Raw genomic sequence first — 7605 nt, forward strand, 5'->3', positions numbered from 1 at the left:
TGACCGCTGGGTTGGCAGGGAACATATTTTTCCTATTTGCTCACCAGCTTAACCGTCTCTCCCAGTTTCACACTCCCAGAGCTGCCAAGAAAATCCCAACCACAGAATCAGGAAGCCAAGAACCAGGACTGAGGGCTTTTCAGAAACCATCCCCTGGAGGACTGCCCCATATTTTCACTCCCAAAGACCCCTTAGATGACTCCCTGCCTCACCCCCACCCCCCAGGTTCTGAAAGAGCCTTCCCGCCAGACTGCATTGATTAACTATTCATTCATTGCCCCATTTTTTATTAATCAAAGACATATATAATTGCTCATCGGAGCTTGTGATCAGCGTGAGGCCTTACTAAGCAGCTGCCTTACTATCCTTCCAGCCCAGAGCACGTGAGCTGACGTCTTCTTTGGCCTGTGTGGCCGTTTCCTTGCCAAAAGCTCAGTTTGGGGAGAGCTTCTTGCGTATTAGATGCAGTCTGCAGACTCCCAACCCCAGCTACCTGGATCCCCTGAGGGCCCAGGAACTCCAGCTATTCCAAGCCCACTCCTCTTTTTTTTAAGAGGAAGAAATAGAGGTTAGGATAGGGGACAGCCAGAACTGAGGATTTTCCAGATCACCACCAAAGCACAAAAGATAAAAGTCTGCAACCACCCTAGTGACTTGACTGAATGGAGGAAGAGTGGCTGGGGTCCTGTACCCCAAGCTACTCACTAGTTATACAACCTGAGGCAAGCTCTTTGGCTGCCCCACCTGTAAGACGAGGACAATAGTACCTTAATTATAGGAATTGTCATAAAAGAAGTATAAGATGGGTGTATGAGGTCCCTGCATGGCGCAGGTGCTATAGGCAGATTGTAGGGTAGTAGATTTTCTAGTCTGCAGTTATGTAGACAGAGCCAGAGAAGCAGCTCTGGGGAGGAATTTCAAAGGAACTTGCCCACGGTCATTCTACAAAGCTGCAGTACCTTCCCAACTCTGAAACGTATGCTCTCATCACCCCATCTTAACAAACATTTGGACATTAGAGAAAACAAGTCTTTTCTTAAAATAACATTATTTATGGGAGAAAATCCACAAAAATATAGCATCCCAGGACAAACAGGGCTTAAGATGCAAGATTTTCTATTTTACTGCAAGACACAAAGACTCTGAAATTAATGCATGCCCTATCTTCTGCTCTGGCATACATTTTAGTCTCCTGGGGGGATCAGTAAGTGTGGAAGTAGCAAGGGAGAAACAGAAAAAAGTCAAAGTAAAGAGAGAGATTTTAGAATGTTAATCTGCAGGAGCCTGCCAGAAAGATCTAGCTCATGGGCTATCTGTACATCCAGGACTGAAGCATGGGACACGGGGCAGGTCGTCCAGGGTTCTGTCCACCTTATCTTGTTACCTCTCTTGACTCTTAGAGCCTCCACTCCACATCTCCCATCAATGTCTGCAGAAGACGTGGCCTCCACTAACACAAGTCTTACTGAACTGATGGGACAGGAAATTAGAATATCCTCTGAACCATTCCCATGTTCTTTGGTTCGAATTCCAGCAGCTAGAAAAGGCAGATGCTATTCTGATCACTCTCCTGCGTGGCTCCAATGAGGATTAATGAGTAACATCAGAGAGAGAAGTGATTATAATAAGGTCTGACGGTGCACCCGATGTCTTCATCCCTTTTCTCTTCGCCTCCTTCCTCATCATCTCACGCCTTTTTTTTTTTTAATTGACTGATTGGTTCAACAAATACATGTGGTACCTCAGGCTCTGTGCCAAGTGCCGGGATTCGTAGAGAAGAGATTCAGTGCCTGCTCTCAAGGGGCTCATTCTCTTGTGGGAGAGACAGACAAAGAAACCCAAGATTTCTGGAGTGTGGGAATGGTCTTCCAGGCAGATGCTAGCACAGCACATTGAAAGGCACGGAACCTCAACAAAACAATAACATTTAGGAACCAGCTAGAGCACAGGTTGGTGAAGAAAGTGGCAAGATTTGAGGCCAGCGTCGCCATCTAAGTGAGGGCATTAAGAATTCAGCCCACATCAATCAATCATGTCCTATTGATTTCACCCCTTAATATCTCTCCTATCTATCCTTGGCCACTGCTCTATGCAGACACTCATCATCTCTCACAGAGGCATCATCTGCTTCCAAGCCATCGCCATTCTCCTGCAAGAGTTTATTTCCATGGTTCCCACTGGATGACTTCACTTAACTGCTCAAAACCCTTCTGAGGTCCAGTCAACTGGCTGGTAAGGACCAGTCCAGGGTCTGGGGATGCCAGCCATGAGACATTGCTTTGAGGGGAAGAGGGAGCATAGAACTGGATCTCCTACATCCTACTGCCCAAGTACCAATGCTGGAGGTGGTTTTCCTTCCCATCATCAGCAAGTCTGGATATCCAGGATCCACCCTATGGATGTTTTTATGGACAGAGTGGGAAGATGGATATGTTTAGGTTAGGGAAAGAGGGTTTGCCAAAGAGGGCAGTATAAGTGAGCTGCACTCCATCATTCCCCTGGCACAAACAATGGCTAGTATCCTCTAGTCCTCAAGAGCATCACCTTCCAATGCAGTCCCTGCCTGTCCACAGACCTCTCTCCTCAAACTTCCTCTGAACAACCTCAGCGAGGGCAATTGCCACTCTCTGGGCAGAGTCCAGATATTCTCTCCTACCCTCTGACATCACTTTCTAAATTTGTATATGTAGATAAACTCTGAGCCATTCACATAAAGGGCTTTGATTTCGGATACGCCAAACACATAAACAAACAAACATAAGCTTTCCTTTCACAATGGGCTCATGTAAATTAAAATGTTTGGTTTTCCACCTACGGTCTTGAAAGGGGTTTCTAGAGCCTGTGTTGGAAGTCAGAAAGCAAAAGGTAAATGCAAACATCATTTCACCTGCAGAGAAAATTCTAATCCTCTTGAGGCAGTGCCAAAAATAATACAAGCACACTGCTATCGAGCCAATTACTGATATCTCTGAGCTTCCGTCTCCTCATCTATAAAATTGGAATCGAGCTGTATGGATTAAAGATAATGTATGAAAACTGCCCAATTAGTACACTATTAATAAATAGCAGCTACTGTTGTTAACAAATATTATTGACTTACTGGAAAACAAAGAGGAAATAAAGTCACATTTAGGGAGAATTTCAAAGTGTTCCTAACCTAAAAAAGAAATAAATTAGGGGGAAAACCACTAAGTAATGGGTGAGCTCAGTTTACCTTGCTTAAGAAGTCCCACCCTAGAGAACTGATCTCTAGATGACACCCAAATGCACTCAGTACAACCCCCCAAGACTGTCTGGGCTTAAGGCAGGGGCTTGGATTGTCCTGTAAGCTGTGGGAAGTCTGTTCATGAGCCACAGTAGACAGGAAGGGGATGGAGTCTTAGAGCTGGCTCTTCAGGGTATCTCCTAGTGTGTTCAAAGCAGTTCTCAGGAGGGTGGGGAACTACTACATAGCCAAGTAAATATGAGGCCTCCTTGCTCTGGGGAGACATTTCTCTTTAACAGAGGTGAATCTGAAAGGATACCCAAAGAGGCACTGGAGGGTGGGGGCCACTCTGGCCCCTCAGAGCAGCCAGCTCAGCTTCAGTGGATGCTAGAGGCAGCAGAGGATCAGCCTGGATCAGCCTCCCTTTCACCATGCAGAAAACAGATCTCCCCCACCAGACCAGATACTGGAAGCACTGGGCCAGGCCTAAGAGAAAGCAGAGCCCCAAGCCCCACCACACCAGGGCTTATGAGGCTACTGCTACCCACCCTCCCAAGCCCCAGCTCCACTTCTATGTTCATCAAGCAACTGTTTACTGGTAACTGCACTTCCCGATAGACTTTGCTAGAAAGGAATGCCTCAGTGCACTGACGATATCTAAACCTGCAACTCTAAGGACCAGGCTGGGGAACACTGTGTCAACATGGAGGCACGTCCTACCCCTGAGAAGAAAAATAAGGAATATCAATAATACCTGCTGGGCACTGAGCACTGACTATGTATCTGATTCGAAGCGCTTTTTGCTTAATCTGTCACCGAATCTCACGATAGGTGTTGTTATTAGCATCTATTATCTGGGCCAACTGAGGCCTAGAGGGATGAGGCAACTCCCCCAACGTCACCGGGTAGCAGTGTCAGGACTGGGATAGAAACCTGATGCTCTGACTGAAACTAATGCTTTTTTTTTTTTTTTTCTTTGAGACAGCGTCTCACTCTGTCACCAAGGCTGGAGTGAAATGGTGTGATCTCAGTTCACTGCAGCCTCCACTTCCCAGGTTCAAGTGATTCTCCTGCCTCAGCCTCCCGAGTAGCTGGGATTACAGGCGTGCACCACCATGCCCAGCTAATTTTTTTGCATTTTTTGTAGAGACGGGGTTTCGCCATGTTGGCCAGACTGGTCTCAAACTCCTGGGCTCAAGTGTTCTGCCTGCCTTGGCCCCCCAAAGTGCTAGGATTACAGGTGTGAGCCACCATGCCCAGCCAGCTGATGCTCTTAATCTGTGCCCTACCCAGCCTTCCTGGGAGGCTTCCCAAGAGCTACACAGAGCATGAGTTCTGGAATCGGGTTGATGGGGGTACCAGTTATTACTAATAGGAATGAAGATGGGTAATTCTTTCAGACAGCACCCTTGATTAAAACAAGAGAGTAGTGCTGCCTCTCTGTGATTCTGTGTCTCCCTGCCCTGCTCACACAGACACCACACCCACCCACACGCATGATCATGAAAAGAGGAAATGGATCCAGGAGAAGGAGACGACTCCTGAGTGAAAACAACGGGGTTTTTCACATTGAGAGCTTTGCCCAACACCCCAAAGATGAAAAGAGCAGGAAACTGCTGGGGCCGATTGAACACTGGACTTTTGTTGTGGAAAAAGGCAAAGGGAAGCCGGAAGAGACTGGAACAGTTTCCATGGTGCTGGAGGATGGGGAAGTGGGTAGGGATTAGCTGGAGGGAGAAGGAGAAGCTGGGGTGGAGGGGAACCTCCACTTGCCAGGAGAGCACATGTAGGATGGGAACCCCAGATGATACTCAAGGCATGGCATTAGACCAGAAGCAAGTCTGTGGTGAAATTAGGGAAGGCTCCACTGCGGACTGTAGACAGAGCACTGGACAAGGAAGTGGGAGACCCAGGGTCCAGTCCTGGCCCTGGAGCCCCCTGGGTGGGCTGCCCCGGGCACCTTTCTCTCTTGGGCCTCCATTCCTACCTCTGTGAAGCGAGTGCTGAACCTCTGTTAGCCCTGACTTGCTGAAATGCTGGGACTCTGTACAGAGGCTGACATTAAGCAGGGATCTGTCGTGGGGTGCTGCAATGTGCCTCCAGATGCTGCACGGGAGAGGGCAGAAAAGGCCTATATGGTGAGTCCGCCCTGGGAGCCTCTGCTTGGAAGCTGAAGTGGCCTGAGAGTGACTCAGAAACCACGGAAGTTCCCGGGGCTGATGGGTTCTTATAGATTGTACATGCAGCTCTCCTCGTGGGCTGCAAAACCGCAAGATGGGCTGTGACCACTCTCAAGGAAAGAGCCCTATCTGCAAAAAGCATTCTGCCCTCCAGGTCCTAAAGCAAACACAGACTCAATCCTTATTCCTTTTAAGACAAAATTGCCTCAGGGGCATCAGGGAGGCAGCAGGCCTCAAATGTGTGCCTTTCTAGAATTCTCAGTGAAAGCACCCTTTTGGGTATTAATAATGACAACAGTAATGACAGTCATTTACTGAGTGCTGCTTTTGGGACAGGCATTGGGCTAAGAGCTATATGTAATATATATTATTATTTGATGCCCACAGCCACCCCATAAGGAGGCGGAGGTACTATCATTATGCCAACTTTAAAGATGAAGAAACTGAGGCCTCAAGAGATGAAGTAACTTGGCCAAGTCACTCAGCCAGTAAATGGGAAGAGATAGACTTCCCAGTATCCAGAGCCCATGTTTTCACCATTATGCTGAAGTACCTCTTTTCCTGTGCCAATGTGATCTGCCTCCAGGAATCCTGTCTTGATGTTCCCTTCCCCATACAGAAGTCCTCTCTGTGTCCTCTTCAGCCTGATAGTATATCTTTTCATACCATTCTTTGGACATCTCTGTTATACTACTCCAATGGTGTTCCCTCCCCTGCCCCTCCCTGGGAGCTTAGTTGTTGTGATTAAGTATAGGGGAAATGACCCACACTAAACAAACTCATAAGAGACTGATTGATAAACCTGAAATGCAATTTATTAATTAACACTGAGAAATGAAACCACGCAGCAGATGGGAATCCTAAGGCTGACTGGTCAGCACAATCTCTTTCAGGAAGGACAGGCTTTTGGGAAAGGAAATCAATACCAGAAGGTTCTTTGTTGAGTACAAAGTCAGAGGGAAGGGAGTTGATGGATTGACACGTAGGTGAAGCTTGACATACCTCTATAAAGCCTCCATCCTGCCAAGGATCAGAATATCCAAGGCAGGGAGCCACCTGGGTGTCCTCTCCTTTGGACAGTGCTGGATTTTTCTGGATCCTATGAAGATCTTACCTTTCTGGCTGCATTTATCATGATTGTGGAAGGCTTTTTGTTTCCTTGTTTGCTTAGATTAATTTCTGCGTATTTAATAGAACTGAAAGGCAATTTCCCATTGAGACCCACTGAAGAGGAATAATCAATACATACTAGCTGTGTTGCCCTTTGCAGAGAATTCACTTCTGTGTTGTCACTGTATCCTCATGCTTCCTTATAATGGAGGGACAGAGATGGTAAAAACATGGACTTGGAAGCCAGACCATCTGGGTTTGAATCCTGGCTCTGTTACTTATAAGCTCTGCAACCTCGGGCAGATTACCTAAGTCAGTTTCCCCTTCTCTGAATTGGGGATAATAATAGCACCCACCTCAACATCTGTCAAGAGGATTCAATGAGGGAATACACATAAAGTGCTCAGAACAGTGTCTGCCATCTGGTAAGCAGTCAATACTTGTTAGCGATGATTAATAATTCATTTCATAGATGAAAAAACTGAAGCCTAGAGAGATAAAAAGTCAACTAAGATCATACAGCCAGTAAGTGGTGAAGATATAATTGAAAATCAAACTGGCATCCTTTAAGCACTAAAGTCTTTCCACAGACTAGTTTCTTACCCATTTGCTTTCATAACAAGCTGAAGGAGAGCTTGTTTCAAAATCAGGTATATCCACCCACCAGAATGGGTAAAATTTAAAAGAATGAAAATATCAAGGTGGGGCTTGGACACAGAACAACTGGAGGGAGTAAGCAGTAAGAACCACTTTGGAAAAGTGTCTGGCAGTTTCGAAATAAGTTAAACAAACACTTAATGAATCCGCCAAGTTCAACCAGGGATGTGGAACCACTCTCTCTGTGGATTGCTACAGGGATTTGGCCTTACTCAATTGTAGGAGGTAGTTAAGCAATCTTGTAAGGCTATTATCTTTGCATGTCATGTTGCAGTTGAATTCCACAGGTCAGGCAATTGGGAAAGGAAGATGGATATAAAGTGGGCAAGACAGAGCAAACTGAGCCCCATAAATATGAACTGGAACCCCATGAGGATGAACCGAAGCCTTTAAATCCACATCAGCTTTTGTTGTCTCTGTCGTTGTTAATGTATTTTGCAGAAGCCCGGGTTC

Source organism: Pan troglodytes, chromosome 9 (genome assembly GCF_028858775.2).
Source record: "Pan troglodytes isolate AG18354 chromosome 9, NHGRI_mPanTro3-v2.0_pri, whole genome shotgun sequence".
Taxonomy (NCBI): Eukaryota; Metazoa; Chordata; class Mammalia; order Primates; family Hominidae; genus Pan; species Pan troglodytes.